This window comes from Oncorhynchus mykiss, unplaced genomic scaffold (assembly GCF_013265735.2).
Source record: "Oncorhynchus mykiss isolate Arlee unplaced genomic scaffold, USDA_OmykA_1.1 un_scaffold_120, whole genome shotgun sequence".
In the NCBI taxonomy this organism is placed as follows: domain Eukaryota; kingdom Metazoa; phylum Chordata; class Actinopteri; order Salmoniformes; family Salmonidae; genus Oncorhynchus; species Oncorhynchus mykiss.
Genome location: NW_023493661.1, coordinates 1,026,781 through 1,048,442, shown reverse-complemented (window position 1 = coordinate 1,048,442; position 21,662 = coordinate 1,026,781). Strand labels below are relative to the sequence as shown.

The window sequence follows — 21,662 nt, the reverse complement described above, 5'->3', positions numbered from 1 at the left end:
TCAACAGACTGACCTAGAGGTAGTTGTGGGTCTATGTTACTCTGCTGTCAACAGACTGAGCTAGAGTGACCTAGAGGTAGTTGTGGGTCTATGTTACTCTGCTGTCAACAGACTGACCTAGAGGTAGTTGTGGGTCTATATTACTCTGCTGTCAACAGACTGAGCTAGAGGTAGTTGTGGGTCTATGTTACTCTGCTGTCAACAGACTGAGCTAGACTGACCTAGAGGTAGTTGTGGGTCTATGTTACTCTGCTGTCAACAGACTGACCTAGAGGTAGTTGTGGGTCTATGTTACTCTGCTGTCAACAGACTGAGCTAGAGGTAGTTGTGGGTCTATGTTACTCTGCTGTCAACAGACTGAGCTAGACTGAGCTAGAGGTAGTTGTGGGTCTATGTTACTCTGCTGTCAACAGACTGAGCTAGACTGAGCTAGAGGTAGTTGTGGGTCTATGTTACTCTGCTGTCAACAGACTGACCTAGAGTGACCTAGAGGTAGTTGTGGGTCTATATTACTCTGCTGTCAACAGACTGAGCTAGAGTGACCTAGAGGTAGTTGTGGGTCTATGTTACTCTGCTGTCAACAGACTGAGCTAGACTGACCTAGAGGTAGTTGTGGGTCTATGTTACTCTGCTGTCAACAGACTGAGCTAGAGTGACCTAGAGGTAGTTGTGGGTCTATGTTACTCTGCTGTCAACAGACTGACCTAGAGGTAGTTGTGGGTCTATGTTACTCTGCTGTCAACAGACTGAGCTAGACTGACCTAGAGGTAGTTGTGGGTCTCTGTTACTCTGCTGTCAACAGACTGACCTAGAGGTAGTTGTGGGTCTATGTTACTCTGCTGTCAACAGACTGAGCTAGAGTGACCCAGAGGTAGTTGTGGGTCTATGTTACTCTGCTGTCAACAGACTGAGCTAGAGTGACCTAGAGGTAGTTGTGGGTCTATGTTACTCTGCTGTCAACAGACTGACCTAGAGGTAGTTGTGGGTCTATGTTACTCTGCTGTCAACAGACTGAGCTAGACTGACCTAGAGGTAGTTGTGGGTCTCTGTTACTCTGCTGTCAACAGACTGAGCTAGACTGACCTAGAGGTAGTTGTGGGTCTCTGTTACTCTGCTGTCAACAGACTGACCTAGAGGTAGTTGTGGGTCTATGTTACTCTGCTGTCAACAGACTGAGCTAGACTGACCTAGAGGTAGTTGTGGGTCTATGTTACTCTGCTGTCAACAGACTGAGCTAGAGTGACCTAGAGGTAGTTGTGGGTCTATGTTACTCTGCTGTCAACAGACTGAGCTAGACTGACCTAGAGGTAGTTGTGGGTCTATGTTACTCTGCTGTCAACAGACTGACCTAGAGGTAGTTGTGGGTCTATGTTACTCTGCTGTCAACAGACTGACCTAGAGGTAGTTGTGGGTCTATATTACTCTGCTGTCAACAGACTGACCTAGAGGTAGTTGTGGGTCTATGTTACTCTGCTGTCAACAGACTGAGCTAGAGGTAGTTGTGGGTCTATGTTACTCTGCTGTCAACAGACTGAGCTAGACTGACCTAGAGGTAGTTGTGGGTCTATGTTACTCTGCTGTCAACAGACTGAGCTAGACTGACCTAGAGGTAGTTGTGGGTCTATGTTACTCTGCTGTCAACAGACTGAGCTAGACTGACCTAGAGGTAGTTGTGGGTCTATGTTACTCTGCTGTCAACAGACTGACCTAGAGGTAGTTGTGGGTCTATGTTACTCTGCTGTCAACAGACTGAGCTAGAGTGACCTAGAGGTAGTTGTGGGTCTATATTACTCTGCTGTCAACAGACTGAGCTAGACTGACCCAGAGGTAGTTGTGGGTCTATGTTACTCTGCTGTCAACAGACTGAGCTAGACTGACCCAGAGGTAGTTGTGGGTCTATGTTACTCTGCTGTCAACAGACTGACCTAGAGGTAGTTGTGGGTCTATGTTACTCTGCTGTCAACAGACTGAGCTAGAGTGACCTAGAGGTAGTTGTGGGTCTATGTTACTCTGCTGTCAACAGACTGACCTAGAGGTAGTTGTGGGTCTATATTACTCTGCTGTCAACAGACTGAGCTAGACTGACCTAGAGGTAGTTGTGGGTCTATGTTACTCTGCTGTCAACAGACTGACCTAGAGGTAGTTGTGGGTCTATGTTACTCTGCTGTCAACAGACTGAGCTAGAGGTAGTTGTGGGTCTATGTTACTCTGCTGTCAACAGACTGAGCTAGACTGAGCTAGAGGTAGTTGTGGGTCTATGTTACTCTGCTGTCAACAGACTGACCTAGAGGTAGTTGTGGGTCTATATTACTCTGCTGTCAACAGACTGAGCTAGAGTGACCTAGAGGTAGTTGTGGGTCTATGTTACTCTGCTGTCAACAGACTGACCTAGAGGTAGTTGTGGGTCTATGTTACTCTGCTGTCAACAGACTGAGCTAGACTGACCTAGAGGTAGTTGTGGGTCTCTGTTACTCTGCTGTCAACAGACTGACCTAGAGGTAGTTGTGGGTCTATGTTACTCTGCTGTCAACAGACTGAGCTAGAGGTAGTTGTGGGTCTATGTTACTCTGCTGTCAACAGACTGAGCTAGAGTGACCTAGAGGTAGTTGTGGGTCTATGTTACTCTGCTGTCAACAGACTGAGCTAGAGTGACCCAGAGGTAGTTGTGGGTCTATGTTACTCTGCTGTCAACAGACTGAGCTAGAGTGACCTAGAGGTAGTTGTGGGTCTATGTTACTCTGCTGTCAACAGACTGACCTAGAGGTAGTTGTGGGTCTATGTTACTCTGCTGTCAACAGACTGAGCTAGACTGACCTAGAGGTAGTTGTGGGTCTCTGTTACTCTGCTGTCAACAGACTGAGCTAGACTGACCTAGAGGTAGTTGTGGGTCTATGTTACTCTGCTGTCAACAGACTGAGCTCGAGGTAGTTGTGGGTCTATGTTACTCTGCTGTCAACAGACTGACCTAGAGGTAGTTGTGGGTCTATGTTACTCTGCTGTCAACAGACTGAGCTAGACTGACCTAGAGGTAGTTGTGGGTCTATGTTACTCTGCTGTCAACAGACTGAGCTAGACTGACCTAGAGGTAGTTGTGGGTCTATGTTACTCTGCTGTCAACAGACTGAGCTAGACTGACCCAGAGGTAGTTGTGGGTCTATGTTACTCTGCTGTCAACAGACTGAGCTAGACTGACCTAGAGGTAGTTGTGGGTCTATGTTACTCTGCTGTCAACAGACTGACCTAGAGGTAGTTGTGGGTCTATGTTACTCTGCTGTCAACAGACTGAGCTAGACTGACCTAGAGGTAGTTGTGGGTCTATGTTACTCTGCTGTCAACAGACTGACCTAGAGGTAGTTGTGGGTCTATGTTACTCTGCTGTCAACAGACTGAGCTAGACTGACCTAGAGGTAGTTGTGGGTCTATGTTACTCTGCTGTCAACAGACTGAGCTAGACTGACCTAGAGGTAGTTGTGGGTCTATGTTACTCTGCTGTCAACAGACTGAGCTAGACTGACCTAGAGGTAGTTGTGGGTCTATGTTACTCTGCTGTCAACAGACTGACCTAGAGGTAGTTGTGGGTCTATGTTACTCTGCTGTCAACAGACTGAGCTCGAGTGACCTAGAGGTAGTTGTGGGTCTATGTTACTCTGCTGTCAACAGACTGAGCTAGACTGACCCAGAGGTAGTTGTGGGTCTATGTTACTCTGCTGTCAACAGACTGACCTAGAGGTAGTTGTGGGTCTATGTTACTCTGCTGTCAACAGACTGAGCTAGAGTGACCTAGAGGTAGTTGTGGGTCTATGTTACTCTGCTGTCAACAGACTGAGCTAGAGTGACCTAGAGGTAGTTGTGGGTCTATGTTACTCTGCTGTCAACAGACTGAGCTAGACTGACCTAGAGGTAGTTGTGGGTCTATATTACTCTGCTGTCAACAGACTGAGCTAGACTGACCTAGAGGTAGTTGTGGGTCTATGTTACTCTGCTGTCAACAGACTGAGCTAGACTGACCTAGAGGTAGTTGTGGGTCTATGTTACTCTGCTGTCAACAGACTGACCTAGAGTGACCTAGAGGTAGTTGTGGGTCTATGTTACTCTGCTGTCAACAGACTGAGCTAGAGTGACCTAGAGGTAGTTGTGGGTCTATGTTACTCTGCTGTCAACAGACTGACCTAGAGGTAGTTGTGGGTCTATGTTACTCTGCTGTCAACAGACTGAGCTAGACTGACCTAGAGGTAGTTGTGGGTCTATGTTACTCTGCTGTCAACAGACTGACCTAGAGGTAGTTGTGGGTCTATGTTACTCTGCTGTCAACAGACTGAGCTAGAGGTAGTTGTGGGTCTATGTTACTCTGCTGTCAACAGACTGAGCTAGACTGAGCTAGAGGTAGTTGTGGGTCTATGTTACTCTGCTGTCAACAGACTGAGCTAGAGGTAGTTGTGGGTCTATGTTACTCTGCTGTCAACAGACTGAGCTAGAGGTAGTTGTGGGTCTATGTTACTCTGCTGTCAACAGACTGAGCTAGAGTGACCTAGAGGTAGTTGTGGGTCTATGTTACTCTGCTGTCAACAGACTGAGCTAGACTGACCTAGAGGTAGTTGTGGGTCTATGTTACTCTGCTGTCAACAGACTGAGCTAGACTGACCTAGAGGTAGTTGTGGGTCTATATTACTCTGCTGTCAACAGACTGACCTAGAGGTAGTTGTGGGTCTATGTTACTCTGCTGTCAACAGACTGAGCTAGAGTGACCTAGAGGTAGTTGTGGGTCTATGTTACTCTGCTGTCAACAGACTGACCTAGAGGTAGTTGTGGGTCTATGTTACTCTGCTGTCAACAGACTGAGCTAGACTGACCTAGAGGTAGTTGTGGGTCTATGTTACTCTGCTGTCAACAGACTGAGCTAGAGTGACCTAGAGTTGTGGGTCTATATTTTGCAAAAGTACTTCCCAAAATTCACCAGATTTCCAGAAATCCCAGGTTCCCTTCTTGATTTTAGGAATCTGGGATTAAAAAAAATATATATGTGTGTATATATATATATATATTTATATTTATATATATATATAAATATAAATATATATATATATATATATATATATACATATAAATATATATATATATATATATATAAGTTTCCAGAGTTGTTCAACCCTAGAGGTAGTAGGGGGCCATGTCTTATGGCATTAATGATATTTGCCAGTCTGTGAATATTGTTGTTAGTGGAGGTGGACTGGGGGGTAGAGATGCACTGGATGGTGTTACATATTGGATTCAAAAGGTTCCATGCATTGCACTGTGAAGATTCATCCATCTGTGACTTGGGGTTTCTGCAATGACCTCTGTTTAATTTAAACTACCAGCTGAATGAAAACCGGAGGGACATTTTTATTGTTTTGAAGGAAATAATTAAAAAATTAAAAAATTCTGCAAAAAACAAGAAGTTGTCCTCCATTTTCTTTGTTCTTCACTTTTAGTTGTTTGTTTTTTAACCCAGAAATCAAAGGTGCTTCAAATGTGGATCACTTTAAATAACATGGTTATATACCAGTACTGAGGGTCTGTAGTTTATATTAAGGGTCTGTTTATTTAAATTAAAGGTATGTAGTTTAAATTAAGGGTCTGTAATTTATATAAAGGTTTATATTAAGGGTCTGTAATTTATTTTAAGGGTCTGTAATTTATATTAAGGTTTATATTAAGGGTCTGTAGTTTATATTAAGGGTCTGTAGTTTATATTAAGGGTCTGTAGTTTATATTAAGGGTCTGTAATTTATATTAAGGTTTATATTAAGGGTCTGTAATTTATATTAAGGGTCTGTTTATTTATATTAAGGGTCTGTAGTTTATATTAAGGGTCTGTAATTTATATAAAGGTTTATATTAAGGGTCTGTAATTTATATTAAGGGTCTGTAATTTATATTAAGGTTTATATTAAGGGTCTGTAGTTTATATTAAGGGTCTGTAGTTTATATTAAGGGTCTGTAATTTATATTAAGGTTTATATTAAGGGTCTGTAATTTATATTAAGGGTCTGTTATTTATATTAAGGTTTATATTAAGGGTCTGTAATTTATATTAAGGGTCTGTTTATTTATATTTAGGGTCTGTAGTTTATATTAAGGGTCTGTAATTTATATTAAGGTTTATATTAAGGGTCTGTAATTTATATTAAGGGTCTGTTTATTTATATTAAGGGTCTAGTTTATATTAAGGGTCTGTAATTTATATTAAGGGTCTGTAGTTTATATTAAGGGTCTGTTATTTATATTAAGGGTCTGTAGTTTATATTAAGGGTCTGTAATTTATATTAAGGGTCTGTAATTTATATTAAGGGTCTGTAGTTTATATTAAGGGTCTGTAATTTATATTAAGGGTCTGTAGTTTATATTAAGGGTCTGTAGTTTATATTAAGGGTCTGCAATTTAAATTAAGGGTCAGTGGTGTAAATTAAGGGTCTGTAGTTTATATTAAGGGTCTGTAATTTATATTAAGGGTCTGTAGTTTATATTAAGGGTCTGTAATTTATATTAAGGGTTTGTAATTTATATTAAGGGTCTGTAATTTAAATTAAGGGTCAGTAGTGTAAATTAAGGGTCTGTAATTTATATTAAGGGTCTGTAGTTTATATTAAGGGTCTGTAATTTATATTAAGGGTCTGTAGTTTATATTAAGGGTCTGTAATTTATATTAAGGGTTTGTAATTTATATTAAGGGTCTGTAGTTTATATTAAGGGTCTGTAATTTATATTAAGGTTTATATTAAGGGTCTGTAATTTATATTAATGGTCTGTCATTTATATTAAGTTTTATATTAAGGGTCTGTAATTTATATTAAGGGTCTGTAGTTTATATTAATGGTCTGTCATTTATATTAAGGTTTATATTAAGGGTCTGTAATTTATATTAAGGGTCTGTAGTTTATATTAAGGGTCTGTAGTTTATATTAATGGTCTGTCATTTATATTAAGGTTTATATTAAGGGTCTGTAATTTATATTAAGGGTCTGTAGTTTATATTAAGGGTCTGTAGTTTATATTAAGGGTCTGTAATTTATATTAATGGTCTGTCATTTATATTAAGGTTTATATTAAGGGTCTGTAATTTATATTAATGGTCAGTTTGTTCATTGTTACTTCCACATCGGTTAATGTTTTACTAAATCTAGTCACAAATGTATATTTTCCTTAAACAGCCTTGTGTCCTTATTCTGTTACTCGGGTTTAATGTCTACCAGTGTACTCGTCTTTTTGGTGGGAAATTACACTGGTCAACTCAAAACGTTTTAATAAAGTATAAACTCATTTTAGATTAGGGACTGGAAAACATGCTAATGAGTTGATGGTTAATACATGATGAACAAACACACTTTTATAAATACTATATAAATGGTTTATTACGGACCCTTAAATAATGTCGTCACGGTGATGTGTGGTCCGGGGGGGGGGTGCGCAGGGGGCGGAGTTGAACCCTGACCCCTCCTCCAGATGTTCTCCAAGTGAAAAGCTTGGCGAGTGAAGACCTTTGACCTTCTTAACGTGTTGTTCTGTCGGATCCGCCATGCCCCGACTAGTTTCACGACGTTTTTTAGGAACTTTTAATTGAAGTCGCCTGTCATACTAGTCAAGCGCAGGATCTGCAAGGAAGGTTCGATGCCAAGATGAGGTTTTTAGGCTTCTGGTAAAAGAGGGAGATGGAGGAACGAGGCTAACAAATGTCTGTAGCTTTATTTATTTTTAATTCAGCTATTTAACTTGGCAAGTGAGTTAAGAACAAATTCTTATTAACAATGACGGACTACACCGGCTAAACCCGGACGACGCTGGGTCAATTATGCACCGCCCTATGGGACTCCCATTCATGGTCGGATGTGATACAGCTAAACCAGTTAGGTAAACATTTAAATTAGTTGACCATTGACCAAACTGACAAACATCAGCTTCAATGATTCGCCCACGTAATGCCCATTTTAATAGGATGAAAAATATGGACCCACCAACCGACGACAACAGAACGGTCCCCACCTGAGGAAAAGGAATGGGGCCACCAGTCGACGACAACAGAACGGTCCCCACCTGAGGAAAAGGAATGGGGCCACCAGTCGACGACAACAGAACGTTCCCACCTGAGGAAAAGGAATGGGGCCACCAGTCGACGACAACAGAAGGGACACACACATACTTACAATGACACCCCAACACACACACACACACACACACACACATACTTACAATGACACCCCAACACACACACACACACACATACTTACAATGACACCCCAACACACACACACACACACACACACACACACACACACACACATACTTACAATGACACCCCAACACACACACACACACACACACACACACACAAACACACACACACTTACAATGACACCCCAACACACACACAATGACACACACACACACACACACACACACACACAATATAACCATGTTATTTATTCTATTCATTACTAATGTAGGGGTACGTGGACTCAGTACTGGTACTCTCTGTATAGAACCATGTTATTGACTGTGTATTCATTACTAATGTAGTGGTACATGGACTCAGTACTGGTACTCTCTGTATAGAACCATGTTATTTATTCTATTCATTACTAATGTAGGGGTACATGGACTCAGTACTGGTACTCTCTGTATAGAACCATGTTATGTATTCTATTCATTACTAATGTAGGGGTACATGGACTCAGTACTGGTACTCTCTGTATAGAACCATGTTATGTATTCTATTCATTACTAATGTAGGGGTACATGGACTCAGTACTGGTACTCTCTGTATAGAACCATGTTATTTACTGTGTATTCATTACTAATGTAGTGGTACATGGACTCAGTACTGGTACTCTCTGTATAGAACCATGTTATGTATTCTATTCATTACTAATGTAGGGGTACATGGACTCAGTACTGGTACTCTCTGTATAGAACCATGTTATTGACTGTGTATTCATTACTAATGTAGGGGTACATGGACTCAGTACTGGTACTCTCTGTATAGAACCATGTTATTTATTCTATTCATTACTAATGTAGGGGTACATGGACTCATGGTAATATTTAATCAACACAATACTCTACTTCTCTACGCCGAACCTAACTCATCAGATCTTCAGCTATAGGAAAGACCAGTCCTGCGAGGATTTTCGTGGAGGGTGTTTTTTTGTGTGTGATATTTGCGGACAAAAAAAAAAAGCTTGATTTTGCTGCGTAAATTCTGCTGTTTTGCATGGCAGTATGCAATGATTTTGTTCAATTTATCACAAATGCGCTGACGAGGGAAAAAGTTTCTTGACTTGATTCAACCATATTATGCGGTAAATTGTGCAGTGATTGGTTGAAATTGCGAGCCCTCTTTTTTTTGTCCTGCGGTGATGGGTCAGTTTTATGCGACACAATTGCGACGATTTGACTGTTTTATACAGTAATTGATTAGATGTGTAAACTCTTGCGTAATATGCGGGGAATTGTTGATTTGGGGGAAGAAGAAAACCCATTTACGATCGCAGAATCCTGGAGGAACTGGGACAGACGCAAGGAGATGAAACCGTATCCGAAATAGCAGGTGATGTGATGCTATTTTTGGATAGTGTATTTTCAGATTAGAGTTCATGACTGATCCTTTTTTCTGTCTGTCCGACCGGTTTATAGTTGTAGTGTTGACAGTCTGTTCGACCGGTTTATAGTTGTAGTGTTGACAGTCTGTTCGACCGGTTTATAGTTGTAGTGTTGACAGTCTGTTCGACCGGTTTATAGTTGTAGTGTTGACAGTCTGTTCGACCGGTTTATAGTTGTAGTGTTGACAGTCTGTTCGACCGGTTTATAGTTGTAGTGTTGACAGTCTGTCCGACCGGTTTATAGTTGTAGTGTTGACAGTCTAAAGACTAGTTTATAGTTGTAGTGTTGACAGTCTAAAGACCAGTTTATAGTTGTAGTGTTGACAGTCTAAAGACTAGTTTATAGTTGTAGTGTTGACAGTCTGTCCGACCGGTTTATAGTTGTAGTGTTGACAGTCTAATGACCGGTTTATAGTTGTAGTGTTGACAGTCTGTTCGACCGGTTTATAGTTGTAGTGTTGACAGTCTGTTCGACCGGTTTATAGTTGTAGTGTTGACAGTCTGTCCGACCGGTTTATAGTTGTAGTGTTGACAGTCTAAAGACTAGTTTATAGTTGTAGTGTTGACAGTCTAAAGACTAGTTTATAGTTGTAGTGTTGACAGTCTAAAGACTAGTTTATAGTTGTAGTGTTGACAGTCTAAAGACCAGTTTATAGTTGTAGTGTTGACAGTCTAAAGAGTAGTTTATAGTTGTAGTGTTGACAGTCTAAAGACTAGTTTATAGTTGTAGGAGTCACAGTCTAAAGACCAGTTTATAGTTGTAGTGTTGACAGTCTAAAGACCAGTTTATAGTTGTAGGAGTCACAGTCTAAAGACTAGTTTATAGTTGTAGTGTTGACAGTCTAAAGACTAGTTTATAGTTGTAGTGTTGACAGTCTAAAGACCAGTTTATAGTTGTAGTGTTGACAGTCTAAAGACTAGTTTATAGTTGTAGTGTTGACAGTCTGTCCGACCGGTTTATAGTTGTAGTGTTGACAGTCTAAAGACTAGTTTATAGTTGTAGTGTTGACAGTCTAAAGACTAGTTTATAGTTGTAGTGTTGACAGTCTAAAGAGTAGTTTATAGTTGTAGTGTTGACAGTCTAAAGACTAGTTTATAGTTGTAGGAGTCACAGTCTAAAGACTAGTTTATAGTTGTAGTGTTGACAGTCTAAAGACTAGTTTATAGTTGTAGTGTTGACAGTCTAAAGACTAGTTTATAGTTGTAGTGTTGACAGTCTAAAGACCGGTTTATAGTTGTAGTGTTGACAGTCTAAAGACCGGTTTATAGTTGTAGTGTTGACAGTCTAAAGACCAGTTTATAGTTGTAGTGTTGACAGTCTAAAGAGTAGTTTATAGTTGTAGTGTTGACATTCTAAAGAGTAGTTTATAGTTGTAGGAGTCACAGTCTAAAGACCAGTTTATAGTTGTAGTGTTGACAGTCTAAAGACCAGTTTATAGTTGTAGGAGTCACAGTCTAAAGACTAGTTTATAGTTGTAGTGTTGACAGTCTAAAGACTAGTTTATAGTTGTAGTGTTGACAGTCTAAAGACCAGTTTATAGTTGTAGTGTTGACAGTCTAAAGACTAGTTTATAGTTGTAGTGTTGACAGTCTGTCCGACCGGTTTATAGTTGTAGTGTTGACAGTCTAAAGACTAGTTTATAGTTGTAGTGTTGACAGTCTAAAGACTAGTTTATAGTTGTAGTGTTGACAGTCTAAAGACTAGTTTATAGTTGTAGTGTTGACAGTCTAAAGACTAGTTTATAGTTGTAGGAGTCACAGTCTAAAGACTAGTTTATAGTTGTAGTGTTGACAGTCTAAAGACTAGTTTATAGTTGTAGTGTTGACAGTCTAAAGACTAGTTTATAGTTGTAGTGTTGACAGTCTAAAGACCGGTTTATAGTTGTAGTGTTGACAGTCTAAAGACCGGTTTATAATTGTAGTGTTGACAGTCTAAAGACCAGTTTATAGTTGTAGTGTTGACAGTCTAAAGACTAGTTTATAGTTGTAGTGTTCCCAGTCTAAAGACTAGTTTATAGTTGTAGTGTTGACAGTCTAAAGACTAGTTTATAGTTGTAGTGTTGACAGTCTAAAGACTAGTTTATAGTTGTAGTGTTGACAGTCTAAAGACTAGTTTATAGTTGTAGTGTTGACAGTCTAAAGACTAGTATATAGTTGTAGTGTTCACAGTCTAAAGACTAGTTTATAGTTGTAGGATTCAATCTAAAGACTAGTTTATAGTTGTAGGATTCAATCTAAAGACTAGTTTATAGTTGTAGTGTTGACAGTCTAAAGACTAGTTTATAGTTGTAGGAGTCACAGTCTAAAGACTGGTTTATAGTTGTAGTGTTCCCAGTCTAAAGACTAGTTTATAGTTGCATGAGTTACAGTCTAAAGACTAGTTTATAGTTGTAGGAGTCACAGTCTAAAGACCGTCTGTCGCTCTCTCTACCCGTCTCCCTCTGTCTATCTGTGACATACACTCACAGAGTTGAAGAGATAGTGAGATAAGGGTTGTTTTTTGTTGCAGGCAGGTCAATGGTCACTTCATTGTGTTCTGTCACACACACACAAGGGTCTGAGTTATTTCATTTATAGACGCTAGCTACCTTTAGCGCCTATCAACGATAGTATCTTCTGATCGGGGTCCGTGTTGCTAAGAGCCCCGATGCTAGCTACCTTTAGCGCCTATCAACGATAGAATCTTCTGATCGGGGCCCGTGTTGCTAAGAGCCCCGATGCTAGCTACCTTTAGCACCTGTGAACAATAGTATCTTCTGATCGGGGCCCGTGTTGCTAAGAGCCCCGATGCTAGCTACCTTTAGCGCCTATCAACGATAGAATCTTCTGATCGGGGTCCGTGTTGCTAAGAGCCCCGATGCTAGCTACCTTTAGCACCTGTTAACAATAGTATCTTCTGATCGGGGCCCGTGTTGCTAAGAGCCCCGATGCTAGCTACCTTTAGCACCTGTTAACAATAGTATCTTCTGATCGGGGCCCGTGTTGCTAAGAGCCCCGATGCTAGCTACCTTTAGCACCTGTTAACAATAGTATCTTCTGATCGGGGCCCGTGTTGCTAAGAGCCCCGATGCTAGCTACCGTTAGCGCCTATCAACGATAGTATCTTCTGACCGGGGGAGTGTTGCTGTCGTTGATAGGAGCTTCACCAGGACGTCAATCTCTCTTTCCCCACCTTCATCTGTGATCTGAGTATTATCTTGTATAGACAGTCTGTCACCATCTCTGTCCGACACCCCCCTGATAACTAAACTTCACACTAGTTTTAGGCTATTTTCCAGTGGTGGTAAAAGTATTGATACCTTTTAATAGAAAGTTTCTCAAGTAAAAGTCAAAGTCACCCAGTAAAATACTACTTGAGTAAAAGACAAAGTCACCCAGTAAAATACTACTTTGAGTAAAAGTCAAAGTCACCCAGTAAAATACTACTTTGAGTAAAAGTCAAAGTCACCCAGTAAAATACTACTTGAGTAAGTCAGTCACCCAGTAAAATACTACTTGAGTAAAAGTCAAAGTCACCCAGTAAAATACTACTTGAGTAAAAGTCAAAGTCACCCAGTAAAATACTACTTGAGTAAAAGTCAAAGTCACCCAGTAAAATACTACTTGAGTAAAAGACAAAGTCACCCAGTAAAATACTACTTGAGTAAAAGTCAAAGTCACCCAGTAAAATACTACTTGAGTAAAAGTCAAAGTCACCCAGTAAAATACTACTTGAGTAAAAGTCAAAGTCACCCAGTAAAATACTACTTGAGTAAAAGTCAAAGTCACCCAGTAAAATACTACTTGAGTAAAAGTCAAAGTCACCCAGTAAAATACTACTTGAGTAAAAGTCAAAGTCACCCAGTAAAATACTACTTGAGTAAAAGTCAAAGTCACCCAGTAAAATACTACTTGAGTAAAAGACAAAGTCACCCAGTAAAATACTACTTGAGTAAAAGTCAAAGTCACCCAGTAAAATACTACTTGAGTAAAAGTCAAAGTCACCCAGTAAAATACTACTTGAGTAAAAGTCAAAGTCACCCAGTAAAATACTACTTGAGTAAAAGTCAAAGTCACCCAGTAAAATACTACTTGAGTAAAAGTCAAAGTCACCCAGTAAAATACTACTTGAGTAAAAGTCAAAGTCACCCAGTAAAATACTACTTGAGTAAAAGTCAAAGTCAGCCAGTAAAATACTACTTGAGTAAAAGTCAAAGTCACCCAGTAAAATACTACTTGAGTAAAAGTCAAAGTCACCCAGTAAAATACTACTTGAGTAAAAGTCAAAGTCAGCCAGTAAAATACTACTTGAGTAAAAGTCAAAGTCACCCAGTAAAATACTACTTGAGTAAAAGTCAAAGTCACCCAGTAAAATACTACTTGAGTAAAAGTCAAAGTCACCCAGTAAAATACTACTTTGAGTAAAAGTCAAAGTCACCCAGTAAAATACTACTTGAGTAAAAGTCAAAGTCACCCAGTAAAATACTACTTGAGTAAAAGTCAAAGTCACCCAGTAAAATACTACTTGAGTAAAAGTCAAAGTCACCCAGTAAAATACTACTTGAGTAAAAGTCAAAGTCACCCAGTAAAATACTACTTGAGTAAAAGACAAAGTCACCCAGTAAAATACTACTTGAGTAAAAGTCAAAGTCACCCAGTAAAATACTACTTTGAGTAAAAGTCAAAGTCACCCAGTAAAATACTACTTGAGTAAAAGTCAAAGTCACCCAGTAAAATACTACTTGAGTAAAAGTCAAAGTCACCCAGTAAAATACTACTTGAGTAAAAGTCAAAGTCACCCAGTAAAATACTACTTGAGTAAAAGTCAAAGTCACCCAGTAAAATACTACTTGAGTAAAAGTCAAAGTCACCCAGTAAAATACTACTTGAGTAAAAGTCAAAGTCACCCAGTAAAATACTACTTGAGTAAAATACAAAGTCACCCAGTAAAATACTACTTGAGTAAAAGTCAAAGTCACCCAGTAAAATACTACTTGAGTAAAAGTCAAAGTCACCCAGTAAAATACTACTTGAGTAAAAGTCAAAGTCACCCAGTAAAATACTACTTGAGTAAAAGTCAAAGTCACCCAGTAAAATACTACTTGAGTAAAAGACAAAGTCACCCAGTAAAATACTACTTTGAGTAAAAGTCAAAGTCACCCAGTAAAATACTACTTGAGTAAAAGTCAAAGTCACCCAGTAAAATACTACTTGAGTAAAAGTCAAAGTCACCCAGTAAAATACTACTTGAGTAAAAGTCAAAGTCACCCAGTAAAATACTACTTTGAGTAAAAGTCAAAGTCACCCAGTAAAATACTACTTGAGTAAAAGTCAAAGTCACCCAGTAAAATACTACTTGAGTAAAAGTCAAAGTCACCCAGTAAAATACTACTTGAGTAAAAGTCAAAGTCACCCAGTAAAATACTACTTTGAGTAAAAGTCAAAGTCACCCAGTAAAATACTACTTGAGTAAAAGTCAAAGTCACCCAGTAAAATACTACTTGAGTAAAAGTCAAAGTCACCCAGTAAAATACTACTTGAGTAAAAGACAAAGTCACCCAGTAAAATACTACTTGAGTAAAAGTCAAAGTCACCCAGTAAAATACTACTTGAGTAAAAGTCAAAGTCACCCAGTAAAATACTACTTGAGTAAAAGTCAAAGTCACCCAGTAAAATACTACTTGAGTAAAAGTCAAAGTCACCCAGTAAAATACTACTTGAGTAAAAGTCAAAGTCACCCAGTAAAATACTACTTGAGTAAAAGTCAAAGTCACCCAGTAAAATACTACTTGAGTAAAAGACAAAGTCACCCAGTAAAATACTACTTGAGTAAAAGTCAAAGTCACCCAGTAAAATACTACTTTGAGTAAAAGTCAAAGTCACCCAGTAAAATACTACTTGAGTAAAAGTCAAAGTCACCCAGTAAAATACTACTTGAGTAAAAGTCAAAGTCACCCAGTAAAATACTACTTGAGTAAAAGTCAAAGTCACCCAGTAAAATACTACTTGAGTAAAAGTCAAAGTCACCCAGTAAAATACTACTTGAGTAAAAGTCAAAGTCACCCAGTAAAATACTACTTGAGTAAAAGTCAAAGTCACCCAGTAAAATACTACTTGAGTAAAAGACAAAGTCACCCAGTAAAATACTACTTGAGTAAAAGTCAAAGTCACCCAGTAAAATACTACTTGAGTAAAAGTCAAAGTCACCCAGTAAAATACTACTTGAGTAAAAGTCAAAGTCACCCAGTAAAATACTACTTGAGTAAAAGTCAAAGTCACCCAGTAAAATACTACTTGAGTAAAAGACAAAGTCACCCAGTAAAATACTACTTTGAGTAAAAGTCAAAGTCACCCAGTAAAATACTACTTGAGTAAAAGACAAAGTCACCCAGTAAAATACTACTTGAGTAAAAGTCAAAGTCACCCAGTAAAATACTACTTGAGTAAAAGTCAAAGTCACCCAGTAAAATACTACTTGAGTAAAAGTCAAAGTCACCCAGTAAAATACTACTTGAGTAAAAGACAAAGTCACCCAGTAAAATACTACTTTGAGTAAAAGTCAAAGTCACCCAGTAAAATACTACTTTGAGTAAAAGTCAAAGTCACCCAGTAAAATACTACTTTGAGTAAAAGTCAAAGTCACCCAGTAAAATACTACTTTGAGTAAAAGTCAAAGTCACCCAGTAAAATACTACTTGAGTAAAAGTCAAAGTCACCCAGTAAAATACTACTTGAGTAAAAGTCAAAGTCACCCAGTAAAATACTACTTGAGTAAAAGTCAAAGTCACCCAGTAAAATACTACTTGAGTAAAAGTCAAAGTCACCCAGTAAAATACTACTTGAGTAAAAATCAAAGTATTTGGTTCTAAATATACTTAAGTATCAAAAGTATAAATCATTTAAAATCCCTTATTTTAATTAAGCAGACGGAACCATTTTGTTGTTTTAAAAAAATGCCAGGTGCACACTTCAACACTCAGACATATTTGACAAAAAGATGCATTTGTGTTTAGTTGAGTCCGCCAGATCAGAGGCAGAAGGGAGGACCATATGTTGTCTTGATAAGTGCGTGAATTACACCATTTTCCTGTCCTGTCTAAGCATTCAAAATGTAACGAGTACTGTTGTGGGTGTCAGGTAAAACGCATAGAGAGTAAAAAGTACATTATTTTCTTTAGGAATGTAGTAAAGTAAAAGTAGTCAAACATATAAATACCAAAGTACAGATACCCCCCCCAAAAAATGTATTTTTTTTTTAACTTAAGTACTTTACATCACTGAGTATTTCCCAACAACACTGAGAGCAGCCTGGAGGTGATCTAGAGTGGAGGGTTTATAAAAAATAGGAAATTGAATAAGTTAAAGATCGCCTTGTATTTTTTTACTTAATAACACTTATTTTCCTTAACAGCATTGTTGGTTAAGGGCTTGTAAAGGAAGCATCGCACTGTTGCATTCGGCGCATGTGACAAACCAAATGTGATTTGATTTGCGCTATTGTTTTGTTGTCAATAACTTGCTGATAAGAACTCACTCTCTTATCAGCTCTTGGACTTTGGTAAACCTTGCACCTACAGTTGTGTGAATGGTGCCGTTAATCAACTTAGAACTCTAAAACCCAAACCCTTTAGAATTTAAAGTAGTGTATTTCTTCACGCAACACTAGCTACCAGTAAAACTGTAGCTTGCTGCTATAACTCCAGAGAAACGAGACTTTTGGCACTCTGCAGTGCTCTACTCCAAAGCGACCATTTTGGGTCTGTGTGTGTGTGTCTGTGTGCCTTCGAGAGGAAGTGGTGCAACTCATTTCCTGCAGCCCCCCGAATACACACAGCGAGAAGAGGGGAAAAGCAGCAGCAACATAAAAAAAATAAAAAAAGGTTTGCGAGTGAAGAAAATGGCTGATCGTACAGGACAAATGGCTCTCCTTGTAAAAGCGACAAAAATGCATTGAATTTCTTTAGCCTTTTTTTTACAGCCGGCTTCCATTTCCACTCTGTTACACTTTACATGTTATGAGGTAAGGCTCTTTTTTTTTTTAAAGACGTTTTCCAGGTTGTGTAATCGTGCTTTTTTCCCTAGCCAGTATCGATGTGTTACGCAGCTCACCGGGCAACCAAGGAAAGCTTGTCGTAGTTCAGTTTGCCCGCTGTTGGTTAGCATGTTAGCATGCTAGCCATTGAGCCCGCTTGTAATAACGTGTTAGCATGTTAGCCATTGAGCCCGCTTGTATTAACGTGTTAGCATGTTAGCCATTGAGCCCGCTTGTATTAACGTGTTAGCTACATAGTCGGTAGTTACGCGGTAGTGTGTTTTTTCATGGAAGAAAATGACGAAATGACTTTATTTTAAAAAAGTATCGAAAGGTTAGATTGAAATGCACTGTACGATTTGATTAGTTAATATTACCGGTATGTGGATGACCCGGTCTGAAACTTGTTGTTAGCTAACGTTAGCTAATGTTGGCTACGCTGCAGTCAGACGGTGGTGCAGAATTTAAAGGGCGTCAAATATAAGGCGATTTTTCTTCGGTAACTTAGTTTCATCAATACTGCCAACACAAAGATGTTACGATTTATCCTTTAACTGTTTGATCGATTGATTGTGATTTAGTTTTCACCATAGCTAGTTAGTGTTTTGTTAGTTTATGCTAACTGCTAGTTAGCATAAATCCAACCCAAGTCGTCGCTAGGATACGCGGCTGCAGAATCTGTAAAATAAAAATAAATCATGAATGTCCTCACTGTAAACCATGGCACAAGTTTATTAACAAATAACTTTATTTATAGTGTGCAACATATCTTATTTGTCCTTGGGTTGTTTTGATAGCCAGCAAGCTATTGTTGCTGTATTTTTAGCTAACCTGTTCGCTAGCTAGCTAACAAGGGGTTTTATGCACAGGAGTAGCCTAGCTAGCTAGTTACATTGCATTTAGTTAGTTATCGTTTTTTGCTGCACTTTTATCAAAGCAAACAAGTGCTTCCTAAAGTAGTAAGTTAATATATACATTTTAAACATGGGATATGTTTGCTAGTTAGCTGTTGCACCGTGTGAATGAAACACCTTTTGCAGAGCTAGTCGGTACAGTAGTGTGGCCCATGTTAAGCTGCTAGCAAGCCAGCTAATGGCAGATCAACAACAAACTTTAACCCTCTACTTTCCTTTCAGACTAGTTAGGCTTAAACTCTTAACGTTTGGCTAGCTGACTCAATAAGGGTGCAACTGCAGCCAGCAATTCGGGGCGTTCCTGTATCTGCAGGAACTCCTCTTTATACTTCTATTGGTCGATTTGTAAAAAAAAAAAGCTATTACTTCAGTACCTAGGCGGGAGACCGGGGGCGCTCCAGTACAGTAGATGGCGGTAATGCGCCATAACATTGGATGCCAACTGCCCTACAACCCCACAGAAGAGGCGGGAGCAATAACTGTAGCTAGCAACATGTAACCAATGTTGAATGGCTAGCTAGTTAGCGGTGACGTCACTCGCTCTGAGACCTTGAAGTAGTTGTTTCCCCTTTGCTCTGCAAAGGGCCGCGGCTTTTGGGGAGCGATGGGTAACGATGCTTCGAGGGTGGCTGTTGTCGATGTGTGCAGATGGTCCCTGGTTCGAGCCCAGGTAGGGGCGAGGAGAGGGACAGAAGCTATCCTGTTACATATTGCTAGTACACACCGATAGTGACCTTCGCCCCTGCCTGTCGGGCTCTGTTTTCCCACAGTTCTGTTAACGATGTTGACAGCAGGCGTGTGCTAGCTTAGCCAGGAGCAGCATTGTGTCTTAGCTGACTAGCAAGCTAGCTGTCGGGCACGGTTTTCTCAGATACACAGGAGGCTGGGGGTGACACCGTGTGCTAACTAGAAGCTAGCACACAGTGTTGCTAGCGGGTATGCAGGGATGACCGGTAGACAGTGCCCATGGCCCGACAGGGTACACAGCAGGCAGGAGGTGGGGGCGACATCGTGTGCTAGCTAACAAGCAAACTTGCACACGGTGTCGCTGGCTAGTTTGCGCACGGTGTCGCTGGCTAGTTTGCGCACGGTGTCGCTGGCTAGTTTGCGCGCGGTGTCGCTGGCTTGTTTGCGCGTGGTGTCGCTGGCTAGTTTGCGCGCGGTGTCGCTGGCTAGTTTGCGCGCGGTGTCGCTGGCTAGCTTGCGCGCGGTGTCGCTGGCTAGCTTGCGCGCGGTGTCGCTGGCTAGCTTGCGCGCGGTGTCGCTGGCTAGCTTGCGCGCGGTGTCGCTGGCTAGCTTGCGCGCGGTGTCGCTGGCTAGCTTGCGCGCGGTGTCGCTGGCTAGCTTGCGCGCGGTGTCGCTGGCTAGCTTGCGCGCGGTGTCGCTGGCTAGCTTGCGCGCGGAGTCGTCGGCTAGTTTGCGCGCGGTGTCGCTGGCTAGCTTGCGCGCGGTGTCGCTGGCTAGCTTGCGCGCGGTGTCGCTCCAGCCTCACGCCTGCTGTACAAGTGGGAGGTGGGGGGTACCGGTAGACTGTTTTCCCACATTTCTGTTATGATTTTCTTTGTGGAGGGTGGGGGGGGGGCAGGAAATCTCTTGTCAAATTGACTGGGCCTGAGCTGCACTCTAACTGTCTGTGGCACAATCCGTTAGTGCGCTGTACTAAAACTCTCAGCCCCAGTTAATTTGACACCAAGAGATTTGCTGCCACAACAAATATTGCAGGAAGCTCCTTTTAACATCTCTCTATGTGGTCAACATGCTCATTGGCTCTGCCCAGGCCCATAGTACATAATGTGTCAACATGCTCATTGGCTCTGCCCAGGCCCATAGTACATCATGTACTATGTGACATGTAGTTGGCATGGCAAACCCTGTTTTGGTCACTTCTGGTAAATCCTCAAATATAAATACATCTCAGCCAGGGTATAAAAATGTACTTTTGGGTCCAACAGCCACTGTGGCAAGTATATCATTATTTAAATGTTTTATTTTATTTTTGGGCCCCTAAAATTATACCAGTAAAACACACAAAAAACAGATGCTTTGTAATGTTTCTAAAAACAAATGTTTTACGAGTAAGAGGTAATGCGGTATATTGTTTAATTACATTTGTTTTTGTCTATTAAGCAAAACATTTCACTGATGAGACAACAAATTGCCTGCCCCTTTAAGGGCGGTATGCTACCATGGTTACACCTCTTTGAGATGGAGTCTGACTAGTGGAAGGAAGTGTTGTCTTCTCTCCACAGTTGAAACAACCTAGCTTGTAAACTAAACGATATAACTAGACCGAGAAACACGAGGACAAAGTCTCATTCATTTCAGTAGACTTTCTTTTCAAGTCAATTAGACCAACTTGTATGCCCGTGGGCAGCGCTTCTAAAAAAAACATTGATCTTTCACTCTGCTCTTGACAGGAAGTGTTGCAGCGTGAGGTGGAATCGGCTTATTTAGGATTTGTCGTTCTTTGACTTTGTGCTGTTAATTTACTAGCTATGAAACAAAACGGCTAAAAATATGTTGGAAACTGCTACTTGCAGTGTTTACGTTACTATACATGTGATCATACTTTACTATACATGTGATCATACTTTACTATAAATGTGATCATACTTTACTATACATGTGATCATACTTTACTATAACTGATCATACTTTACTATAAATGTGATCATACTTTACTATACATGGGATCATACTTTACTATACATGTGATCATACTTTACTATAACTGATCATACTTTACTATACATGTGATCATACTTTACTATACATGTGATCATACTTTACTATACGTGTGATCATACTTTACTATAACTGATCATACTTTACTATACATGTGATCATACTTTACTATACATGTGATCATACTTTACTATACATGTGATCATACTTTACTATACATGTGATCATACTTTACTATACATGTGACCATACGTTACTATAAATGTGACCATACGTTACTATAAATGTGACCATACGTTACTATAAATGTGACCATACGTTACTATAAATGTGACCATACGTTACTATAAATGTGATCATACGTTACTATAAATGTGATCATACGTTACTATAAATGTGACCATACGTTACTATAAA

At 39.9% G+C, this 21,662-nt stretch overlaps 1 protein-coding gene across 9 annotated transcripts in view; it reads left to right on the top strand.

Annotated features, from left to right (window-relative positions):
• Window positions 1-9,470: 9,470 nt before the first annotated feature.
• The window catches only part of LOC110513568 (trinucleotide repeat-containing gene 6A protein), a 104,113-nt gene continuing 91,921 nt past the window's right edge, over window positions 9,471-21,662 (top strand). For 4 of the 9 annotated variants that reach the window (XM_036972106.1, XM_036972108.1, XM_036972104.1 and 1 more), the window contains exon 1: window positions 17,372-17,634. The gene's annotated coding sequence lies outside the window, so the exon portion shown is untranslated. Of the gene's footprint in view, window positions 9,584-17,370; window positions 17,635-21,662 lie in introns of those variants that run through there. The other 5 variants (XM_036972112.1, XM_036972111.1, XM_036972107.1 and 2 more) reach the window with 4 other exon arrangements.